The 22,952-nt window shown below is 49.8% G+C and overlaps 11 non-coding genes across 11 annotated transcripts; all 11 read right to left on the bottom strand.

Annotated features, from left to right (window-relative positions):
• Positions 1–7: 7 nt before the first annotated feature.
• On the bottom strand, positions 8–79 carry TRNAG-UCC (transfer RNA glycine (anticodon UCC)). Its single transcript has one exon. It is a non-coding gene; the product is annotated as a tRNA-Gly (tRNA).
• A 4,934-nt stretch (positions 80–5,013) lies between these two features.
• On the bottom strand, positions 5,014–5,085 carry TRNAG-UCC (transfer RNA glycine (anticodon UCC)). Its single transcript has one exon. It is a non-coding gene; the product is annotated as a tRNA-Gly (tRNA).
• Positions 5,086–6,270: 1,185 nt separating this feature from the next.
• TRNAG-UCC (transfer RNA glycine (anticodon UCC)) lies at positions 6,271–6,342 on the bottom strand. Its single transcript has one exon. It is a non-coding gene; the product is annotated as a tRNA-Gly (tRNA).
• A 3,676-nt stretch (positions 6,343–10,018) lies between these two features.
• TRNAG-UCC (transfer RNA glycine (anticodon UCC)) lies at positions 10,019–10,090 on the bottom strand. The gene has a single exon. It is a non-coding gene; the product is annotated as a tRNA-Gly (tRNA).
• Positions 10,091–11,275: 1,185 nt separating this feature from the next.
• Positions 11,276–11,347, bottom strand: TRNAG-UCC (transfer RNA glycine (anticodon UCC)). Its single transcript has one exon. It is a non-coding gene; the product is annotated as a tRNA-Gly (tRNA).
• Positions 11,348–13,777: 2,430 nt separating this feature from the next.
• On the bottom strand, positions 13,778–13,849 carry TRNAG-UCC (transfer RNA glycine (anticodon UCC)). Its single transcript has one exon. It is a non-coding gene; the product is annotated as a tRNA-Gly (tRNA).
• A 1,185-nt stretch (positions 13,850–15,034) lies between these two features.
• On the bottom strand, positions 15,035–15,106 carry TRNAG-UCC (transfer RNA glycine (anticodon UCC)). Its single transcript has one exon. It is a non-coding gene; the product is annotated as a tRNA-Gly (tRNA).
• Positions 15,107–16,291: 1,185 nt separating this feature from the next.
• On the bottom strand, positions 16,292–16,363 carry TRNAG-UCC (transfer RNA glycine (anticodon UCC)). The gene has a single exon. It is a non-coding gene; the product is annotated as a tRNA-Gly (tRNA).
• Positions 16,364–20,026: 3,663 nt separating this feature from the next.
• Positions 20,027–20,098, bottom strand: TRNAG-UCC (transfer RNA glycine (anticodon UCC)). Its single transcript has one exon. It is a non-coding gene; the product is annotated as a tRNA-Gly (tRNA).
• Positions 20,099–21,283: 1,185 nt separating this feature from the next.
• TRNAG-UCC (transfer RNA glycine (anticodon UCC)) lies at positions 21,284–21,355 on the bottom strand. The gene has a single exon. It is a non-coding gene; the product is annotated as a tRNA-Gly (tRNA).
• Positions 21,356–22,540: 1,185 nt separating this feature from the next.
• TRNAG-UCC (transfer RNA glycine (anticodon UCC)) lies at positions 22,541–22,612 on the bottom strand. The gene has a single exon. It is a non-coding gene; the product is annotated as a tRNA-Gly (tRNA).
• Between the last annotated feature and the right edge of the window lie 340 nt (positions 22,613–22,952).

The raw sequence follows: 22,952 nt of genomic DNA, 5'->3' as shown, positions 1-22,952 counted from the left end.
TTTGATCTGCGTTGGCCGGGAATCGAACCCGGGTCAACTGCTTGGAAGGCAGCTATGCTCACCACTATACCACCAACGCCTGCCTGTCTGGGCTATCTGATGGAGCGGCCCTTAGAAATAAGAATAAGTCATTGGCTGGGAATGAAAAAAGCTTGCGTTTGACGCAGAAGCAGTTCGCATCATGAGATCTTGCCGGTCAGCCCAACATTTCCCCGGGACCCCTTAAAAAAGGAGCTTAGTTTTAAGTTTGGTTTGATTGAACAGTACATTTTGTTGGCTGGGCTGGGACCCTCTCCTATTTAGCGCAAGAGTGGAACGAGGCAGCAAGTTCAAGGAATGACATTGCATCCAGGCACTTACAGCTCTTTGTGCCCTAATGCCATGACACAAAAACATAATTTGAAAAAAGTTAGCAGAGGATGGTTTCGATCCATCGACCTCTGGGTTATGGGCCCAGCACGCTTCCGCTGCGCCACTCTGCTGGTTGGAGAACAAAAGCTTTTCTGGGCTTTTACAGCCTACAAACCGACAACCCTAGACCCATTTTCGAGTGAAGCGGGCAGTAGGCCTTACAAAGCCAAACAACCTGCAACCACGCACTCCCATCCCATGGCCTTTTGCAGACAGGCCTCATTTCTCTAGCTCACACCCTAACTGCCAACACCCCTTCCCCTTCTCTCTCTGTCTCTCTCTCTCTGTCTCTCTCTCTCATTCTCTCTCTCTCGCAAATAGATACTTTACTTCCCAGGTGCAACAAAACAAGCCTTCTCGAGCTGGCAGATATGGGAAGGAAGGAAGGAAGGGCCAGTTTGGAAACTCAACTCAATTACCATAAATCCCCTGCTAAGGGTTATGGGAGGGAGGAATGAAGGAACTTTGCTTCAGGGAAAGGGCTGCTGCTGCTTCAGCATGTGAGGAGCGCAGCCACACGTTTCACCTTCTTCAGTATGTTGGTTTACAGGATGAGAGAGATCCTGAAACCTCACTCTAATAGGCTGAGGTGCTGTGCTCGGTGGCCTGCTGGGACCAAGGCCCGTCAGGGCAAGGCGAATAGGCCTTTGTCAGGCCTTTGTCGGGGAGGGGCCAGGAGCCCTGCTCGCTTCAATCCCCTCACCGATAGACAGTTGCAGAAACTAGGATGCAAGAACCTTTCCTGGATGGGGTTTTGATTTTCACGAAAAGTGTGTCAGCTTTGCTTTCAGCATGAGTCTGATTTCCAAAAAATGCATTTTGAACAATTTAAAGATTTGATCTGCGTTGGCAGGGAATCGAACCCGGGTCAACTGCTTGGAAGGCAGCTATGCTCACCACTATACCACCAACGCCTGCCTGTCTGGGCTATCTGATGGAGCGGCCCTTAGAAATAAGAATAAGTCATTGGCTGGGAATGAAAAAAGCTTGCGTTTGACGCAGAAGCAGTTCGCATCATGAGGTCTTGCCGGTCAGCCCAACATTTCCCCGGGACCCCTTAAAAAAGGAGCTTGGTTTTAAGTTTGGTTTGATTGAACAGTACATTTTGTTGGCTGGGCTGGGACCCTCTCCTATTTAGCGCAAGAGTGGAACGAGGCAGCAAGTTCAAGGAATGACATTGCATCCAGGCACTTACAGCTCTTTGTGCCCTAATGCCATGACACAAAAACATAATTTGAAAAAAGTTAGCAGAGGATGGTTTCGATCCATCGACCTCTGGGTTATGGGCCCAGCACGCTTCCGCTGCGCCACTCTGCTGGTTGGAGAACAAAAGCTTTTCTGGGCTTTTACAGCCTACAAACCGACAACCCTAGACCCATTTTCGAGTGAAGCGGGCAGTAGGCCTTACAAAGCCAAACAACCTGCAACCACGCACTCCCATCCCATGGCCTTTTGCAGACAGGCCTCATTTCTCTAGCTCACACCCTAACTGCCAACACCCCTTCCCCTTCTCTCTCTGTCTCTCTCTCTCTGTCTCTCTCTCTCATTCTCTCTCTCTCGCAAATAGATACTTTACTTCCCAGGTGCAACAAAACAAGCCTTCTCGAGCTGGCAGATATGGGAAGGAAGGAAGGAAGGGCCAGTTTGGAAACTCAACTCAATTACCATAAATCCCCTGCTAAGGGTTATGGGAGGGAGGAATGAAGGAACTTTGCTTCAGGGAAAGGGCTGCTGCTGCTTCAGCATGTGAGGAGCGCAGCCACACGTTTCACCTTCTTCAGTATGTTGGTTTACAGGATGAGAGAGATCCTGAAACCTCACTCTAATAGGCTGAGGTGCTGTGCTCGGTGGCCTGCTGGGACCTTGGCCCGTCAGGGCAAGGCGAATAGGCCTTTGTCAGGCCTTTGTCGGGGAGGGGCCAGGAGCCCTGCTCGCTTCAATCCCCTCACCGATAGACAGTTGCAGAAACTAGGATGCAAGAACCTTTCCTGGATGGGGTTTTGATTTTCACGAAAAGTGTGTCAGCTTTGCTTTCAGCATGAGTCTGATTTCCAAAAAATGCATTTTGAACAATTTAAAGATTTGATCTGCGTTGGCCGGGAATCGAACCGGGGTCAACTGCTTGGAAGGCAGCTATGCTCACCACTATACCACCAACGCCTGCCTGTCTGGGCTATCTGATGGAGCGGCCCTTAGAAATAAGAATAAGTCATTGGCTGGGAATGAAAAAAGCTTGCGTTTGACGCAGAAGCAGTTCGCATCATGAGGTCTTGCCGGTCAGCCCAACATTTCCCCGGGACCCCTTAAAAAAGGAGCTTGGTTTTAAGTTTGGTTTGATTGAACAGTACATTTTGTTGGCTGGGCTGGGACCCTCTCCTATTTAGCGCAAGAGTGGAACGAGGCAGCAAGTTCAAGGAATGACATTGCATCCAGGCACTTACAGCTCTTTGTGCCCTAATGCCATGACACAAAAACATAATTTGAAAAAAGTTAGCAGAGGATGGTTTCGATCCATCGACCTCTGGGTTATGGGCCCAGCACGCTTCCGCTGCGCCACTCTGCTGGTTGGAGAACAAGAGCTTTTATGGGCTTTTACAGCCTACAAACCGACAACCCTAGACCCAGTTTCGAGTGAAGCGGGCAGTAGGCCTTACAAAGCCAAACAACCTGCAACCACGCACTCCCATCCCATGGCCTTTTGCAGACAGGCCTCATTTCTCTAGCTCACACCCTAACTGCCAACACCCTTTCCCCTTCTCTCTCTGTCTCTCTCTCTCTGTCTCTCTCTCTCATTCTCTCTCTCTCGCAAATAGATACTTTACTTCCCAGGTGCAACAAAACAAGCCTTCTCGAGCTGGCAGATATGGGAAGGAAGGAAGGAAGGGCCAGTTTGGAAACTCAACTCAATTACCATAAATCCCCTGCTAAGGGTTATGGGAGGGAGGAATGAAGGAACTTTGCTTCAGGGAAAGGGCTGCTGCTGCTTCAGCATGTGAGGAGCGCAGCCACACGTTTCACCTTCTTCAGTATGTTGGTTTACAGGATGAGAGAGATCCTGAAACCTCACTCTAATAGGCTGAGGTGCTGTGCTCGGTGGCCTGCTGGGACCAAGGCCCGTCAGGGCAAGGCGAATAGGCCTTTGTCAGGCCTTCGTCAGGGCTTTGTCGGGGAGGGGCCAGGAGCCCTGCTCGCTTCAATCCCCTCACCGATAGACAGTTGCAGAAACTAGGATGCAAGAACCTTTCCTGGATGGGGTTTTGATTTTCACGAAAAGTGTGTCAGCTTTGCTTTCAGCATGAGTCTGATTTCCAAAAAATGCATTTTGAACAATTTAAAGATTTGATCTGCGTTGGCCGGGAATCGAACCCGGGTCAACTGCTTGGAAGGTAGCTATGCTCACCACTATACCACCAACGCCTGCCTGTCTGGGCTATCTGATGGAGCGGCCCTTAGAAATAAGAATAAGTCATTGGCTGGGAATGAAAAAAGCTTGCGTTTGACGCAGAAGCAGTTCGCATCATGAGGTCTTGCCGGTCAGCCCAACATTTCCCCGGGACCCCTTAAAAAAGGAGCTTGGTTTTAAGTTTGGTTTGATTGAACAGTACATTTTGTTGGCTGGGCTGGGACCCTCTCCTATTTAGCGCAAGAGTGGAACGAGGCAGCAAGTTCAAGGAATGACATTGCATCCAGGCACTTACAGCTCTTTGTGCCCTAATGCCATGACACAAAAACATAATTTGAAAAAAGTTAGCAGAAGATGGTTTCGATCCATCGACCTCTGGGTTATGGGCCCAGCACGCTTCCGCTGCGCCACTCTGCTGGTTGGAGAACAAGAGCTTTTCTGGGCTTTTACAGCCTACAAACCGACAACCCTAGACCCAGTTTCGAGTGAAGCGGGCAGTAGGCCTTACAAAGCCAAACAACCTGCAACCACGCACTCCCATCCCATGGCCTTTTGCAGACAGGCCTCATTTCTCTAGCTCACACCCTAACTGCCAACACCCCTTCCCCTTCTCTCTCTGTCTCTCTCTCTCTGTCTCTCTCTCTCATTCTCTCTCTCTCGCAAATAGATACTTTACTTCCCAGGTGCAACAAAACAAGCCTTCTCGAGCTGGCAGATATGGGAAGGAAGGAAGGAAGGGCCAGTTTGGAAACTCAACTCAATTACCATAAATCCCCTGCTAAGGGTTATGGGAGGGAGGAATGAAGGAACTTTGCTTCAGGGAAAGGGCTGCTGCTGCTTCAGCATGTGAGGAGCGCAGCCACACGTTTCACCTTCTTCAGTATGTTGGTTTACAGGATGAGAGAGATCCTGAAACCTCACTCTAATAGGCTGAGGTGCTGTGCTCGGTGGCCTGCTGGGACCAAGGCCCGTCAGGGCAAGGCGAATAGGCCTTTGTCAGGCCTTCGTCAGGGCTTTGTCGGGGAGGGGCCAGGAGCCCTGCTCGCTTCAATCCCCTCACCGATAGACAGTTGCAGAAACTAGGATGCAAGAACCTTTCCTGGATGGGGTTTTGATTTTCACGAAAAGTGTGTCAGCTTTGCTTTCAGCATGAGTCTGATTTCCAAAAAATGCATTTTGAACAATTTAAAGATTTGATCTGCGTTGGCCGGGAATCGAACCCGGGTCAACTGCTTGGAAGGCAGCTATGCTCACCACTATACCACCAACGCCTGCCTGTCTGGGCTATCTGATGGAGCGGCCCTTAGAAATAAGAATAAGTCATTGGCTGGGAATGAAAAAAGCTTGCGTTTGACGCAGAAGCAGTTCGCATCATGAGGTCTTGCCGGTCAGCCCAACATTTCCCCGGGACCCCTTAAAAAAGGAGCTTGGTTTTAAGTTTGGTTTGATTGAACAGTACATTTTGTTGGCTGGGCTGGGACCCTCTCCTATTTAGCGCAAGAGTGGAACGAGGCAGCAAGTTCAAGGAATGACATTGCATCCAGGCACTTACAGCTCTTTGTGCCCTAATGCCATGACACAAAAACATAATTTGAAAAAAGTTAGCAGAAGATGGTTTCGATCCATCGACCTCTGGGTTATGGGCCCAGCACGCTTCCGCTGCGCCACTCTGCTGGTTGGAGAACAAGAGCTTTTCTGGGCTTTTACAGCCTACAAACCGACAACCCTAGACCCAGTTTCGAGTGAAGCGGGCAGTAGGCCTTACAAAGCCAAACAACCTGCAACCACGCACTCCCATCCCATGGCCTTTTGCAGACAGGCCTCATTTCTCTAGCTCACACCCTAACTGCCAACACCCCTTCCCCTTCTCTCTCTGTCTCTCTCTCTCTGTCTCTCTCTCTCATTCTCTCTCTCTCGCAAATAGATACTTTACTTCCCAGGTGCAACAAAACAAGCCTTCTCGAGCTGGCAGATATGGGAAGGAAGGAAGGAAGGGCCAGTTTGGAAACTCAACTCAATTACCATAAATCCCCTGCTAAGGGTTATGGGAGGGAGGAATGAAGGAACTTTGCTTCAGGGAAAGGGCTGCTGCTGCTTCAGCATGTGAGGAGCGCAGCCACACGTTTCACCTTCTTCAGTATGTTGGTTTACAGGATGAGAGAGATCCTGAAACCTCACTCTAATAGGCTGAGGTGCTGTGCTCGGTGGCCTGCTGGGACCAAGGCCCGTCAGGGCAAGGCGAATAGGCCTTTGTCAGGCCTTCGTCAGGGCTTTGTCGGGGAGGGGCCAGGAGCCCTGCTCGCTTCAATCCCCTCACCGATAGACAGTTGCAGAAACTAGGATGCAAGAACCTTTCCTGGATGGGGTTTTGATTTTCACGAAAAGTGTGTCAGCTTTGCTTTCAGCATGAGTCTGATTTCCAAAAAATGCATTTTGAACAATTTAAAGATTTGATCTGCGTTGGCCGGGAATCGAACCCGGGTCAACTGCTTGGAAGGCAGCTATGCTCACCACTATACCACCAACGCCTGCCTGTCTGGACTATCTGATGGAGCGGCCCTTAGAAATAAGAATAAGTCATTGGCTGGGAATGAAAAAAGCTTGCATTTGACGCAGAAGCAGTTCGCATCATGAGGTCTTGCCGGTCAGCCCAACATTTCCCCGGGACCCCTTAAAAAAGGAGCTTGGTTTTAAGTTTGGTTTGATTGAACAGTACATTTTGTTGGCTGGGCTGGGACCCTCTCCTATTTAGCGCAAGAGTGGAACGAGGCAGCAAGTTCAAGGAATGACATTGCATCCAGGCACTTACAGCTCTTTGTGCCCTAATGCCATGACACAAAAACATAATTTGAAAAAAGTTAGCAGAGGATGGTTTCGATCCATCGACCTCTGGGTTATGGGCCCAGCACGCTTCCGCTGCGCCACTCTGCTGGTTGGAGAACAAGCGCTTTTATGGGCTTTTACAGCCTACAAACCGACAACCCTAGACCCAGTTTCGAGTGAAGCGGGCAGTAGGCCTTACAAAGCCAAACAACCTGCAACCACGCACTCCCATCCCATGGCCTTTTGCAGACAGGCCTCATTTCTCTAGCTCACACCCTAACTGCCAACACCCCTTCCCCTTCTCTCTCTGTCTCTCTCTCTCTGTCTCTCTCTCTCATTCTCTCTCTCTCGCAAATAGATACTTTACTTCCCAGGTGCAACAAAACAAGCCTTCTCGAGCTGGCAGATATGGGAAGGAAGGAAGGAAGGGCCAGTTTGGAAACTCAACTCAATTACCATAAATCCCCTGCTAAGGGTTATGGGAGGGAGGAATGAAGGAACTTTGCTTCAGGGAAAGGGCTGCTGCTGCTTCAGCATGTGAGGAGCGCAGCCACACGTTCCACCTTCTTCAGTATGTTGGTTTACAGGATGAGAGAGATCCTGAAACCTCACTCTAATAGGCTGAGGTGCTGTGCTCGGTGGCCTGCTGGGACCTTGGCCCGTCAGGGCAAGGCGAATAGGCCTTTGTCAGGCCTTTGTCGGGGAGGGGCCAGGAGCCCTGCTCGCTTCAATCCCCTCACCGATAGACAGTTGCAGAAACTAGGATGCAAGAACCTTTCCTGGATGGGGTTTTGATTTTCACGAAAAGTGTGTCAGCTTTGCTTTCAGCATGAGTCTGATTTCCAAAAAATGCATTTTGAACATTTAAAGATTTGATCTGCGTTGGCCGGGAATCGAACCGGGGTCAACTGCTTGGAAGGCAGCTATGCTCACCACTATACCACCAACGCCTGCCTGTCTGGGCTATCTGATGGAGCGGCCCTTAGAAATAAGAATAAGTCATTGGCTGGGAATGAAAAAAGCTTGCGTTTGACGCAGAAGCAGTTCGCATCATGAGGTCTTGCCGGTCAGCCCAACATTTCCCCGGGACCCCTTAAAAAAGGAGCTTGGTTTTAAGTTTGGTTTGATTGAACAGTACATTTTGTTGGCTGGGCTGGGACCCTCTCCTATTTAGCGCAAGAGTGGAACGAGGCAGCAAGTTCAAGGAATGACATTGCATCCAGGCACTTACAGCTCTTTGTGCCCTAATGCCATGACACAAAAACATAATTTGAAAAAAGTTAGCAGAGGATGGTTTCGATCCATCGACCTCTGGGTTATGGGCCCAGCACGCTTCCGCTGCGCCACTCTGCTGGTTGGAGAACAAAAGCTTTTCTGGGCTTTTACAGCCTACAAACCGACAACCCTAGACCCATTTTCGAGTGAAGCGGGCAGTAGGCCTTACAAAGCCAAACAACCTGCAACCACGCACTCCCATCCCATGGCCTTTTGCAGACAGGCCTCATTTCTCTAGCTCACACCCTAACTGCCAACACCCCTTCCCCTTCTCTCTCTGTCTCTCTCTCTCTGTCTCTCTCTCTCATTCTCTCTCTCTCGCAAATAGATACTTTACTTCCCAGGTGCAACAAAACAAGCCTTCTCGAGCTGGCAGATATGGGAAGGAAGGAAGGAAGGGCCAGTTTGGAAACTCAACTCAATTACCATAAATCCCCTGCTAAGGGTTATGGGAGGGAGGAATGAAGGAACTTTGCTTCAGGGAAAGGGCTGCTGCTGCTTCAGCATGTGAGGAGCGCAGCCACACGTTTCACCTTCTTCAGTATGTTGGTTTACAGGATGAGAGAGATCCTGAAACCTCACTCTAATAGGCTGAGGTGCTGTGCTCGGTGGCCTGCTGGGACCTTGGCCCGTCAGGGCAAGGCGAATAGGCCTTTGTCAGGCCTTTGTCGGGGAGGGGCCAGGAGCCCTGCTCGCTTCAATCCCCTCACCGATAGACAGTTGCAGAAACTAGGATGCAAGAACCTTTCCTGGATGGGGTTTTGATTTTCACGAAAAGTGTGTCAGCTTTGCTTTCAGCATGAGTCTGATTTCCAAAAAATGCATTTTGAACAATTTAAAGATTTGATCTGCGTTGGCCGGGAATCGAACCGGGGTCAACTGCTTGGAAGGCAGCTATGCTCACCACTATACCACCAACGCCTGCCTGTCTGGGCTATCTGATGGAGCGGCCCTTAGAAATAAGAATAAGTCATTGGCTGGGAATGAAAAAAGCTTGCGTTTGACGCAGAAGCAGTTCGCATCATGAGGTCTTGCCGGTCAGCCCAACATTTCCCCGGGACCCCTTAAAAAAGGAGCTTGGTTTTAAGTTTGGTTTGATTGAACAGTACATTTTGTTGGCTGGGCTGGGACCCTCTCCTATTTAGCGCAAGAGTGGAACGAGGCAGCAAGTTCAAGGAATGACATTGCATCCAGGCACTTACAGCTCTTTGTGCCCTAATGCCATGACACAAAAACATAATTTGAAAAAAGTTAGCAGAGGATGGTTTCGATCCATCGACCTCTGGGTTATGGGCCCAGCACGCTTCCGCTGCGCCACTCTGCTGGTTGGAGAACAAGAGCTTTTATGGGCTTTTACAGCCTACAAACCGACAACCCTAGACCCAGTTTCGAGTGAAGCGGGCAGTAGGCCTTACAAAGCCAAACAACCTGCAACCACGCACTCCCATCCCATGGCCTTTTGCAGACAGGCCTCATTTCTCTAGCTCACACCCTAACTGCCAACACCCTTTCCCCTTCTCTCTCTGTCTCTCTCTCTCTGTCTCTCTCTCTCATTCTCTCTCTCTCGCAAATAGATACTTTACTTCCCAGGTGCAACAAAACAAGCCTTCTCGAGCTGGCAGATATGGGAAGGAAGGAAGGAAGGGCCAGTTTGGAAACTCAACTCAATTACCATAAATCCCCTGCTAAGGGTTATGGGAGGGAGGAATGAAGGAACTTTGCTTCAGGGAAAGGGCTGCTGCTGCTTCAGCATGTGAGGAGCGCAGCCACACGTTTCACCTTCTTCAGTATGTTGGTTTACAGGATGAGAGAGATCCTGAAACCTCACTCTAATAGGCTGAGGTGCTGTGCTCGGTGGCCTGCTGGGACCAAGGCCCGTCAGGGCAAGGCGAATAGGCCTTTGTCAGGCCTTCGTCAGGGCTTTGTCGGGGAGGGGCCAGGAGCCCTGCTCGCTTCAATCCCCTCACCGATAGACAGTTGCAGAAACTAGGATGCAAGAACCTTTCCTGGATGGGGTTTTGATTTTCACGAAAAGTGTGTCAGCTTTGCTTTCAGCATGAGTCTGATTTCCAAAAAATGCATTTTGAACAATTTAAAGATTTGATCTGCGTTGGCCGGGAATCGAACCCGGGTCAACTGCTTGGAAGGCAGCTATGCTCACCACTATACCACCAACGCCTGCCTGTCTGGGCTATCAGATGGAGCAGCCCTTAGAAATAAGAATAAGTCATTGGCTGGGAATGAAAAAAGCTTGCGTTTGACGCAGAAGCAGTTCGCATCATGAGGTCTTGCCGGTCAGCCCAACATTTCCCCGGGACCCCTTAAAAAAGGAGCTTGGTTTTAAGTTTGGTTTGATTGAACAGTACATTTTGTTGGCTGGGCTGGGACCCTCTCCTATTTAGCGCAAGAGTGGAACGAGGCAGCAAGTTCAAGGAATGACATTGCATCCAGGCACTTACAGCTCTTTGTGCCCTAATGCCATGACACAAAAACATAATTTGAAAAAAGTTAGCAGAAGATGGTTTCGATCCATCGACCTCTGGGTTATGGGCCCAGCACGCTTCCGCTGCGCCACTCTGCTGGTTGGAGAACAAGAGCTTTTCTGGGCTTTTACAGCCTACAAACCGACAACCCTAGACCCAGTTTCGAGTGAAGCGGGCAGTAGGCCTTACAAAGCCAAACAACCTGCAACCACGCACTCCCATCCCATGGCCTTTTGCAGACAGGCCTCATTTCTCTAGCTCACACCCTAACTGCCAACACCCCTTCCCCTTCTCTCTCTGTCTCTCTCTCTCTGTCTCTCTCTCTCATTCTCTCTCTCTCGCAAATAGATACTTTACTTCCCAGGTGCAACAAAACAAGCCTTCTCGAGCTGGCAGATATGGGAAGGAAGGAAGGAAGGGCCAGTTTGGAAACTCAACTCAATTACCATAAATCCCCTGCTAAGGGTTATGGGAGGGAGGAATGAAGGAACTTTGCTTCAGGGAAAGGGCTGCTGCTGCTTCAGCATGTGAGGAGCGCAGCCACACGTTTCACCTTCTTCAGTATGTTGGTTTACAGGATGAGAGAGATCCTGAAACCTCACTCTAATAGGCTGAGGTGCTGTGCTCGGTGGCCTGCTGGGACCAAGGCCCGTCAGGGCAAGGCGAATAGGCCTTTGTCAGGCCTTCGTCAGGGCTTTGTCGGGGAGGGGCCAGGAGCCCTGCTCGCTTCAATCCCCTCACCGATAGACAGTTGCAGAAACTAGGATGCAAGAACCTTTCCTGGATGGGGTTTTGATTTTCACGAAAAGTGTGTCAGCTTTGCTTTCAGCATGAGTCTGATTTCCAAAAAATGCATTTTGAACAATTTAAAGATTTGATCTGCGTTGGCCGGGAATCGAACCCGGGTCAACTGCTTGGAAGGCAGCTATGCTCACCACTATACCACCAACGCCTGCCTGTCTGGACTATCTGATGGAGCGGCCCTTAGAAATAAGAATAAGTCATTGGCTGGGAATGAAAAAAGCTTGCATTTGACGCAGAAGCAGTTCGCATCATGAGGTCTTGCCGGTCAGCCCAACATTTCCCCGGGACCCCTTAAAAAAGGAGCTTGGTTTTAAGTTTGGTTTGATTGAACAGTACATTTTGTTGGCTGGGCTGGGACCCTCTCCTATTTAGCGCAAGAGTGGAACGAGGCAGCAAGTTCAAGGAATGACATTGCATCCAGGCACTTACAGCTCTTTGTGCCCTAATGCCATGACACAAAAACATAATTTGAAAAAAGTTAGCAGAGGATGGTTTCGATCCATCGACCTCTGGGTTATGGGCCCAGCACGCTTCCGCTGCGCCACTCTGCTGGTTGGAGAACAAGCGCTTTTATGGGCTTTTACAGCCTACAAACCGACAACCCTAGACCCAGTTTCGAGTGAAGCGGGCAGTAGGCCTTACAAAGCCAAACAACCTGCAACCACGCACTCCCATCCCATGGCCTTTTGCAGACAGGCCTCATTTCTCTAGCTCACACCCTAACTGCCAACACCCCTTCCCCTTCTCTCTCTGTCTCTCTCTCTCTGTCTCTCTCTCTCATTCTCTCTCTCTCGCAAATAGATACTTTACTTCCCAGGTGCAACAAAACAAGCCTTCTCGAGCTGGCAGATATGGGAAGGAAGGAAGGAAGGGCCAGTTTGGAAACTCAACTCAATTACCATAAATCCCCTGCTAAGGGTTATGGGAGGGACGAATGAAGGAACTTTGCTTCAGGGAAAGGGCTGCTGCTGCTTCAGCATGTGAGGAGCGCAGCCACACGTTCCACCTTCTTCAGTATGTTGGTTTACAGGATGAGAGAGATCCTGAAACCTCACTCTAATAGGCTGAGGTGCTGTGCTCGGTGGCCTGCTGGGACCTTGGCCCGTCAGGGCAAGGCGAATAGGCCTTTGTCAGGCCTTTGTCGGGGAGGGGCCAGGAGCCCTGCTCGCTTCAATCCCCTCACCGATAGACAGTTGCAGAAACTAGGATGCAAGAACCTTTCCTGGATGGGGTTTTGATTTTCACGAAAAGTGTGTCAGCTTTGCTTTCAGCATGAGTCTGATTTCCAAAAAATGCATTTTGAACATTTAAAGATTTGATCTGCGTTGGCCGGGAATCGAACCGGGGTCAACTGCTTGGAAGGCAGCTATGCTCACCACTATACCACCAACGCCTGCCTGTCTGGGCTATCTGATGGAGCGGCCCTTAGAAATAAGAATAAGTCATTGGCTGGGAATGAAAAAAGCTTGCGTTTGACGCAGAAGCAGTTCGCATCATGAGGTCTTGCCGGTCAGCCCAACATTTCCCCGGGACCCCTTAAAAAAGGAGCTTGGTTTTAAGTTTGGTTTGATTGAACAGTACATTTTGTTGGCTGGGCTGGGACCCTCTCCTATTTAGCGCAAGAGTGGAACGAGGCAGCAAGTTCAAGGAATGACATTGCATCCAGGCACTTACAGCTCTTTGTGCCCTAATGCCATGACACAAAAACATAATTTGAAAAAAGTTAGCAGAGGATGGTTTCGATCCATCGACCTCTGGGTTATGGGCCCAGCACGCTTCCGCTGCGCCACTCTGCTGGTTGGAGAACAAAAGCTTTTCTGGGCTTTTACAGCCTACAAACCGACAACCCTAGACCCATTTTCGAGTGAAGCGGGCAGTAGGCCTTACAAAGCCAAACAACCTGCAACCACGCACTCCCATCCCATGGCCTTTTGCAGACAGGCCTCATTTCTCTAGCTCACACCCTAACTGCCAACACCCCTTCCCCTTCTCTCTCTGTCTCTCTCTCTCTGTCTCTCTCTCTCATTCTCTCTCTCTCGCAAATAGATACTTTACTTCCCAGGTGCAACAAAACAAGCCTTCTCGAGCTGGCAGATATGGGAAGGAAGGAAGGAAGGGCCAGTTTGGAAACTCAACTCAATTACCATAAATCCCCTGCTAAGGGTTATGGGAGGGAGGAATGAAGGAACTTTGCTTCAGGGAAAGGGCTGCTGCTGCTTCAGCATGTGAGGAGCGCAGCCACACGTTTCACCTTCTTCAGTATGTTGGTTTACAGGATGAGAGAGATCCTGAAACCTCACTCTAATAGGCTGAGGTGCTGTGCTCGGTGGCCTGCTGGGACCAAGGCCCGTCAGGGCAAGGCGAATAGGCCTTTGTCAGGCCTTCGTCAGGGCTTTGTCGGGGAGGGGCCAGGAGCCCTGCTCGCTTCAATCCCCTCACCGATAGACAGTTGCAGAAACTAGGATGCAAGAACCTTTCCTGGATGGGGTTTTGATTTTCACGAAAAGTGTGTCAGCTTTGCTTTCAGCATGAGTCTGATTTCCAAAAAATGCATTTTGAACAATTTAAAGATTTGATCTGCGTTGGCCGGGAATCGAACCCGGGTCAACTGCTTGGAAGGCAGCTATGCTCACCACTATACCACCAACGCCTGCCTGTCTGGGCTATCTGATGGAGCGGCCCTTAGAAATAAGAATAAGTCATTGGCTGGGAATGAAAAAAGCTTGCGTTTGACGCAGAAGCAGTTCGCATCATGAGGTCTTGCCGGTCAGCCCAACATTTCCCCGGGACCCCTTAAAAAAGGAGCTTGGTTTTAAGTTTGGTTTGATTGAACAGTACATTTTGTTGGCTGGGCTGGGACCCTCTCCTATTTAGCGCAAGAGTGGAACGAGGCAGCAAGTTCAAGGAATGACATTGCATCCAGGCACTTACAGCTCTTTGTGCCCTAATGCCATGACACAAAAACATAATTTGAAAAAAGTTAGCAGAGGATGGTTTCGATCCATCGACCTCTGGGTTATGGGCCCAGCACGCTTCCGCTGCGCCACTCTGCTGGTTGGAGAACAAAAGCTTTTCTGGGCTTTTACAGCCTACAAACCGACAACCCTAGACCCATTTTCGAGTGAAGCGGGCAGTAGGCCTTACAAAGCCAAACAACCTGCAACCACGCACTCCCATCCCATGGCCTTTTGCAGACAGGCCTCATTTCTCTAGCTCACACCCTAACTGCCAACACCCCTTCCCCTTCTCTCTCTGTCTCTCTCTCTCTGTCTCTCTCTCTCATTCTCTCTCTCTCGCAAATAGATACTTTACTTCCCAGGTGCAACAAAACAAGCCTTCTCGAGCTGGCAGATATGGGAAGGAAGGAAGGAAGGGCCAGTTTGGAAACTCAACTCAATTACCATAAATCCCCTGCTAAGGGTTATGGGAGGGAGGAATGAAGGAACTTTGCTTCAGGGAAAGGGCTGCTGCTGCTTCAGCATGTGAGGAGCGCAGCCACACGTTTCACGTTCTTCAGTATGTTGGTTTACAGGATGAGAGAGATCCTGAAACCTCACTCTAATAGGCTGAGGTGCTGTGCTCGGTGGCCTGCTGGGACCAAGGCCCGTCAGGGCAAGGCGAATAGGCCTTTGTCAGGCCTTCGTCAGGGCTTTGTCGGGGAGGGGCCAGGAGCCCTGCTCGCTTCAATCCCCTCACCGATAGACAGTTGCAGAAACTAGGATGCAAGAACCTTTCCTGGATGGGGTTTTGATTTTCACGAAAAGTGTGTCAGCTTTGCTTTCAGCATGAGTCTGATTTCCAAAAAATGCATTTTGAACAATTTAAAGATTTGATCTGCGTTGGCCGGGAATCGAACCCGGGTCAACTGCTTGGAAGGCAGCTATGCTCACCACTATACCACCAACGCCTGCCTGTCTGGGCTATCTGATGGAGCGGCCCTTAGAAATAAGAATAAGTCATTGGCTGGGAATGAAAAAAGCTTGCGTTTGACGCAGAAGCAGTTCGCATCATGAGGTCTTGCCGGTCAGCCCAACATTTCCCCGGGACCCCTTAAAAAAGGAGCTTGGTTTTAAGTTTGGTTTGATTGAACAGTACATTTTGTTGGCTGGGCTGGGACCCTCTCCTATTTAGCGCAAGAGTGGAACGAGGCAGCAAGTTCAAGGAATGACATTGCATCCAGGCACTTACAGCTCTTTGTGCCCTAATGCCATGACACAAAAACATAATTTGAAAAAAGTTAGCAGAGGATGGTTTCGATCCATCGACCTCTGGGTTATGGGCCCAGCACGCTTCCGCTGCGCCACTCTGCTGGTTGGAGAACAAAAGCTTTTCTGGGCTTTTACAGCCTACAAACCGACAACCCTAGACCCATTTTCGAGTGAAGCGGGCAGTAGGCCTTACAAAGCCAAACAACCTGCAACCACGCACTCCCATCCCATGGCCTTTTGCAGACAGGCCTCATTTCTCTAGCTCACACCCTAACTGCCAACACCCCTTCCCCTTCTCTCTCTGTCTCTCTCTCTCTGTCTCTCTCTCTCATTCTCTCTCTCTCGCAAATAGATACTTTACTTCCCAGGTGCAACAAAACAAGCCTTCTCGAGCTGGCAGATATGGGAAGGAAGGAAGGAAGGGCCAGTTTGGAAACTCAACTCAATTACCATAAATCCCCTGCTAAGGGTTATGGGAGGGAGGAATGAAGGAACTTTGCTTCAGGGAAAGGGCTGCTGCTGCTTCAGCATGTGAGGAGCGCAGCCACACGTTTCACCTTCTTCAGTATGTTGGTTTACAGGATGAGAGAGATCCTGAAACCTCACTCTAATAGGCTGAGGTGCTGTGCTCGGTGGCCTGCTGGGACCAAGGCCCGTCAGGGCAAGGCGAATAGGCCTTTGTCAGGCCTTCGTCAGGGCTTTGTCGGGGAGGGGCCAGGAGCCCTGCTCGCTTCAATCCCCTCACCGATAGACAGTTGCAGAAACTAGGATGCAAGAACCTTTCCTGGATGGGGTTTTGATTTTCATGAAAAGTGTGTCAGCTTTGCTTTCAGCATGAGTCTGATTTCCAAAAAATGCATTTTGAACAATTTAAAGATTTGATCTGCGTTGGCCGGGAATCGAACCCGGGTCAACTGCTTGGAAGGCAGCTATGCTCACCACTATACCACCAACGCCTGCCTGTCTGGGCTATCTGATGGAGCGGCCCTTAGAAATAAGAATAAGTCATTGGCTGGGAATGAAAAAAGCTTGCGTTTGACGCAGAAGCAGTTCGCATCATGAGGTCTTGCCGGTCAGCCCAACATTTCCCCGGGACCCCTTAAAAAAGGAGCTTGGTTTTAAGTTTGGTTTGATTGAACAGTACATTTTGTTGGCTGGGCTGGGACCCTCTCCTATTTAGCGCAAGAGTGGAACGAGGCAGCAAGTTCAAGGAATGACATTGCATCCAGGCACTTACAGCTCTTTGTGCCCTAATGCCATGACACAAAAACATAATTTGAAAAAAGTTAGCAGAGGATGGTTTCGATCCATCGACCTCTGGGTTATGGGCCCAGCACGCTTCCGCTGCGCCACTCTGCTGGTTGGAGAACAAAAGCTTTTCTGGGCTTTTACAGCCTACAAACCGACAACCCTAGACCCATTTTCGAGTGAAGCGGGCAGTAGGCCTTACAAAGCCAAACAACCTGCAACCACGCACTCCCATCCCATGGCCTTTTGCAGACAGGCCTCATTTCTCTAGCTCACACCCTAACTGCCAACACCCCTTCCCCTTCTCTCTCTGTCTCTCTCTCTCTGTCTCTCTCTCTCATTCTCTCTCTCTCGCAAATAGATACTTTACTTCCCAGGTGCAACAAAACAAGCCTTCTCGAGCTGACAGATATGGGAAGGAAGGAAGGAAGGGCCAGTTTGGAAACTCAACTCAATTACCATAAATCCCCTGCTAAGGGTTATGGGAGGGAGGAATGAAGGAACTTTGCTTCAGGGAAAGGGCTGCTGCTGCTTCAGCATGTGAGGAGCGCAGCCACACGTTTCACCTTCTTCAGTATGTTGGTTTACAGGATGAGAGAGATCCTGAAACCTCACTCTAATAGGCTGAGGTGCTGTGCTCGGTGGCCTGCTGGGACCTTGGCCCGTCAGGGCAAGGCGAATAGGCCTTTGTCAGGCTTTTGTCGGGGAGGGGCCAGGAGCCCTGCTCGCTTCAATCCCCTCACCGATAGACAGTTGCAGAAACTAGGATGCAAGAACCTTTCCTGGATGGGGTTTTGATTTTCACGAAAAGTGTGTCAGCTTTGCTTTCAGCATGAGTCTGATTTCCAAAAAATGCATTTTGAACAATTTAAAGATTTGATCTGCGTTGGCCGGGAATGGGTCAACTGCTTGGAAGGCAGCTATGCTCACCACCATACCACCAACGCCTGCCTGTCTGGGCTATCTGATGGAGCGGCCCTTAGAAATAAGAATAAGTCATTGGCTGGGAATGAAAAAAGCTTGCGTTTGACGCAGAAGCATTTCGCATCATGAGGTCTTGCCGGTCAGCCCAACATTTACCCGGGACCCCTTAAAAAAGGAGCTTGGTTTTAAGTTTGGTTTGATTGAACAGTACATTTTGTTGGCTGGGCTGGGACCCTCTCCTATTTAGCGCAAGAGTGGAACGAGGCAGCAAGTTCAAGGAATGACATTGCATCCAGGCACTTACAGCTCTTTGTGCCCTAATGCCATGACACAAAAACATAATTTGAAAAAAGTTAGCAGAGGATGGTTTCGATCCATCGACCTCTGGGTTATGGGCCCAGCACGCTTCCGCTGCGCCACTCTGCTGGTTGGAGAACAAGAGCTTTTATGGGCTTTTACAGCCTACAAACCGACAACCCTAGACCCAGTTTCGAGTGAAGCGGGCAGTAGGCCTTACAAAGCCAAACAACCTGCAACCACGCACTCCCATCCCATGGCCTTTTGCAGACAGGCCTCATTTCTCTAGCTCACACCCTAACTGCCAACACCCTTTCCCCTTCTCTCTCTGTCTCTCTCTCTCTGTCTCTCTCTCTCATTCTCTCTCTCTCGCAAATAGATACTTTACTTCCCAGGTGCAACAAAACAAGCCTTCTCGAGCTGGCAGATATGGGAAGGAAGGAAGGAAGGGCCAGTTTGGAAACTCAACTCAATTACCATAAATCCCCTGCTAAGGGTTATGGGAGGGAGGAATGAAGGAACTTTGCTTCAGGGAAAGGGCTGCTGCTGCTTCAGCATGTGAGGAGCGCAGCCACACGTTTCACCTTCTTCAGTATGTTGGTTTACAGGATGAGAGAGATCCTGAAACCTCACTCTAATAGGCTGAGGTGCTGTGCTCGGTGGCCTGCTGGGACCTTGGCCCGTCAGGGCAAGGCGAATAGGCCTTTGTCAGGCTTTTGTCGGGGAGGGGCCAGGAGCCCTGCTCGCTTCAATCCCCTCACCGATAGACAGTTGCAGAAACTAGGATGCAAGAACCTTTCCTGGATGGGGTTTTGATTTTCACGAAAAGTGTGTCAGCTTTGCTTTCAGCATGAGTCTGATTTCCAAAAAATGCATTTTGAACAATTTAAAGATTTGATCTGCGTTGGCCGGGAATGGGTCAACTGCTTGGAAGGCAGCTATGCTCACCACTATACCACCAACGCCTGCCTGTCTGGGCTATCTGATGGAGCGGCCCTTAGAAATAAGAATAAGTCATTGGCTGGGAATGAAAAAAGCTTGCGTTTGACGCAGAAGCATTTCGCATCATGAGGTCTTGCCGGTCAGCCCAACATTTACCCGGGACCCCTTAAAAAAGGAGCTTGGTTTTAAGTTTGGTTTGATTGAACAGTACATTTTGTTGGCTGGGCTGGGACCCTCTCCTATTTAGCGCAAGAGTGGAACGAGGCAGCAAGTTCAAGGAATGACATTGCATCCAGGCACTTACAGCTCTTTGTGCCCTAATGCCATGACACAAAAACATAATTTGAAAAAAGTTAGCAGAGGATGGTTTCGATCCATCGACCTCTGGGTTATGGGCCCAGCACGCTTCCGCTGCGCCACTCTGCTGGTTGGAGAACAAGAGCTTTTATGGGCTTTTACAGCCTACAAACCGACAACCCTAGACCCAGTTTCGAGTGAAGCGGGCAGTAGGCCTTACAAAGCCAAACAACCTGCAACCACGCACTCCCATCCCATGGCCTTTTGCAGACAGGCCTCATTTCTCTAGCTCACACCCTAACTGCCAACACCCTTTCCCCTTCTCTCTCTGTCTCTCTCTCTCTGTCTCTCTCTCTCATTCTCTCTCTCTCGCAAATAGATACTTTACTTCCCAGGTGCAACAAAACAAGCCTTCTCGAGCTGGCAGATATGGGAAGGAAGGAAGGAAGGGCCAGTTTGGAAACTCAACTCAATTACCATAAATCCCCTGCTAAGGGTTATGGGAGGGAGGAATGAAGGAACTTTGCTTCAGGGAAAGGGCTGCTGCTGCTTCAGCATGTGAGGAGCGCAGCCACACGTTTCACCTTCTTCAGTATGTTGGTTTACAGGATGAGAGAGATCCTGAAACCTCACTCTAATAGGCTGAGGTGCTGTGCTCGGTGGCCTGCTGGGACCAAGGCCCGTCAGGGCAAGGCGAATAGGCCTTTGTCAGGCCTTCGTCAGGGCTTTGTCGGGGAGGGGCCAGGAGCCCTGCTCGCTTCAATCCCCTCACCGATAGACAGTTGCAGAAACTAGGATGCAAGAACCTTTCCTGGATGGGGTTTTGATTTTCACGAAAAGTGTGTCAGCTTTGCTTTCAGCATGAGTCTGATTTCCAAAAAATGCATTTTGAACAATTTAAAGATTTGATCTGCGTTGGCCGGGAATCGAACCCGGGTCAACTGCTTGGAAGGCAGCTATGCTCACCACTATACCACCAACGCCTGCCTGTCTGGGCTATCTGATGGAGCGGCCCTTCGAAATAAGAATAAGTCATTGGCTGGGAATGAAAAAAGCTTGCGTTTGACGCAGAAGCAGTTCGCATCATGAGGTCTTGCCGGTCAGCCCAACATTTCCCCGGGACCCCTTAAAAAAGGAGCTTGGTTTTAAGTTTGGTTTGATTGAACAGTACATTTTGTTGGCTGGGCTGGGACCCTCTCCTATTTAGCGCAAGAGTGGAACGAGGCAGCAAGTTCAAGGAATGACATTGCATCCAGGCACTTACAGCTCTTTGTGCCCTAATGCCATGACACAAAAACATAATTTGAAAAAAGTTAGCAGAAGATGGTTTCGATCCATCGACCTCTGGGTTATGGGCCCAGCACGCTTCCGCTGCGCCACTCTGCTGGTTGGAGAACAAGAGCTTTTCTGGGCTTTTACAGCCTACAAACCGACAACCCTAGACCCAGTTTCGAGTGAAGCGGGCAGTAGGCCTTACAAAGCCAAACAACCTGCAACCACGCACTCCCATCCCATGGCCTTTTGCAGACAGGCCTCATTTCTCTAGCTCACACCCTAACTGCCAACACCCCTTCCCCTTCTCTCTCTGTCTCTCTCTCTCTGTCTCTCTCTCTCATTCTCTCTCTCTCGCAAATAGATACTTTACTTCCCAGGTGCAACAAAACAAGCCTTCTCGAGCTGGCAGATATGGGAAGGAAGGAAGGAAGGGCCAGTTTGGAAACTCAACTCAATTACCATAAATCCCCTGCTAAGGGTTATGGGAGGGAGGAATGAAGGAACTTTGCTTCAGGGAAAGGGCTGCTGCTGCTTCAGCATGTGAGGAGCGCAGCCACACGTTTCACCTTCTTCAGTATGTTGGTTTACAGGATGAGAGAGATCCTGAAACCTCACTCTAATAGGCTGAGGTGCTGTGCTCGGTGGCCTGCTGGGACCAAGGCCCGTCAGGGCAAGGCGAATAGGCCTTTGTCAGGCCTTCGTCAGGGCTTTGTCGGGGAGGGGCCAGGAGCCCTGCTCGCTTCAATCCCCTCACCGATAGACAGTTGCAGAAACTAGGATGCAAGAACCTTTCCTGGATGGGGTTTTGATTTTCACGAAAAGTGTGTCAGCTTTGCTTTCAGCATGAGTCTGATTTCCAAAAAATGCATTTTGAACAATTTAAAGATTTGATCTGCGTTGGCCGGGAATCGAACCCGGGTCAACTGCTTGGAAGGCAGCTATGCTCACCACTATACCACCAACGCCTGCCTGTCTGGACTATCTGATGGAGCGGCCCTTAGAAATAAGAATAAGTCATTGGCTGGGAATGAAAAAAGCTTGCATTTGACGCAGAAGCAGTTCGCATCATGAGGTCTTGCCGGTCAGCCCAACATTTCCCCGGGACCCCTTAAAAAAGGAGCTTGGTTTTAAGTTTGGTTTGATTGAACAGTACATTTTGTTGGCTGGGCTGGGACCCTCTCCTATTTAGCGCAAGAGTGGAACGAGGCAGCAAGTTCAAGGAATGACATTGCATCCAGGCACTTACAGCTCTTTGTGCCCTAATGCCATGACACAAAAACATAATTTGAAAAAAGTTAGCAGAAGATGGTTTCGATCCATCGACCTCTGGGTTATGGGCCCAGCACGCTTCCGCTGCGCCACTCTGCTGGTTGGAGAACAAGAGCTTTTCTGGGCTTTTACAGCCTACAAACCGACAACCCTAGACCCAGTTTCGAGTGAAGCGGGCAGTAGGCCTTACAAAGCCAAACAACCTGCAACCACGCACTCCCATCCCATGGCCTTTTGCAGACAGGCCTCATTTCTCTAGCTCACACCCTAACTGCCAACACCCCTTCCCCTTCTCTCTCTGTCTCTCTCTCTCTGTCTCTCTCTCTCATTCTCTCTCTCTCGCAAATAGATACTTTACTTCCCAGGTGCAACAAAACAAGCCTTCTCGAGCTGGCAGATATGGGAAGGAAGGAAGGAAGGGCCAGTTTGGAAACTCAACTCAATTACCATAAATCCCCTGCTAAGGGTTATGGGAGGGAGGAATGAAGGAACTTTGCTTCAGGGAAAGGGCTGCTGCTGCTTCAGCATGTGAGGAGCGCAGCCACACGTTTCACCTTCTTCAGTATGTTGGTTTACAGGATGAGAGAGATCCTGAAACCTCACTCTAATAGGCTGAGGTGCTGTGCTCGGTGGCCTGCTGGGACCAAGGCCCGTCAGGGCAAGGCGAATAGGCCTTTGTCAGGCCTTCGTCAGGGCTTTGTCGGGGAGGGGCCAGGAGCCCTGCTCGCTTCAATCCCCTCACCGATAGACAGTTGCAGAAACTAGGATGCAAGAACCTTTCCTGGATGGGGTTTTGATTTTCACGAAAAGTGTGTCAGCTTTGCTTTCAGCATGAGTCTGATTTCCAAAAAATGCATTTTGAACAATTTAAAGATTTGATCTGCGTTGGCCGGGAATCGAACCCGGGTCAACTGCTTGGAAGGCAGCTATGCTCACCACTATACCACCAACGCCTGCCTTTCTGGACTATCTGATGGAGCGGCCCTTAGAAATAAGAATAAGTCATTGGCTGGGAATGAAAAAAGCTTGCATTTGACGCAGAAGCAGTTCGCATCATGAGGTCTTGCCGGTCAGCCCAACATTTCCCCGGGACCCCTTAAAAAAGGAGCTTGGTTTTAAGTTTGGTTTGATTGAACAGTACATTTTGTTGGCTGGGCTGGGACCCTCTCCTATTTAGCGCAAGAGTGGAACGAGGCAGCAAGTTCAAGGAATGACATTGCATCCAGGCACTTACAGCTCTTTGTGCCCTAATGCCATGACACAAAAACATAATTTGAAAAAAGTTAGCAGAGG

Source organism: Ambystoma mexicanum, chromosome 6q (assembly GCF_040938575.1).
Source record: "Ambystoma mexicanum isolate Mex_15411 chromosome 6q, UKY_AmexF1_1, whole genome shotgun sequence".
NCBI classification, from domain to species: Eukaryota; Metazoa; Chordata; class Amphibia; order Caudata; family Ambystomatidae; genus Ambystoma; species Ambystoma mexicanum.
The sequence above is the reverse complement of the archived record's forward strand: the minus strand, read 5'-3'. Positions and strand labels throughout refer to the sequence as shown.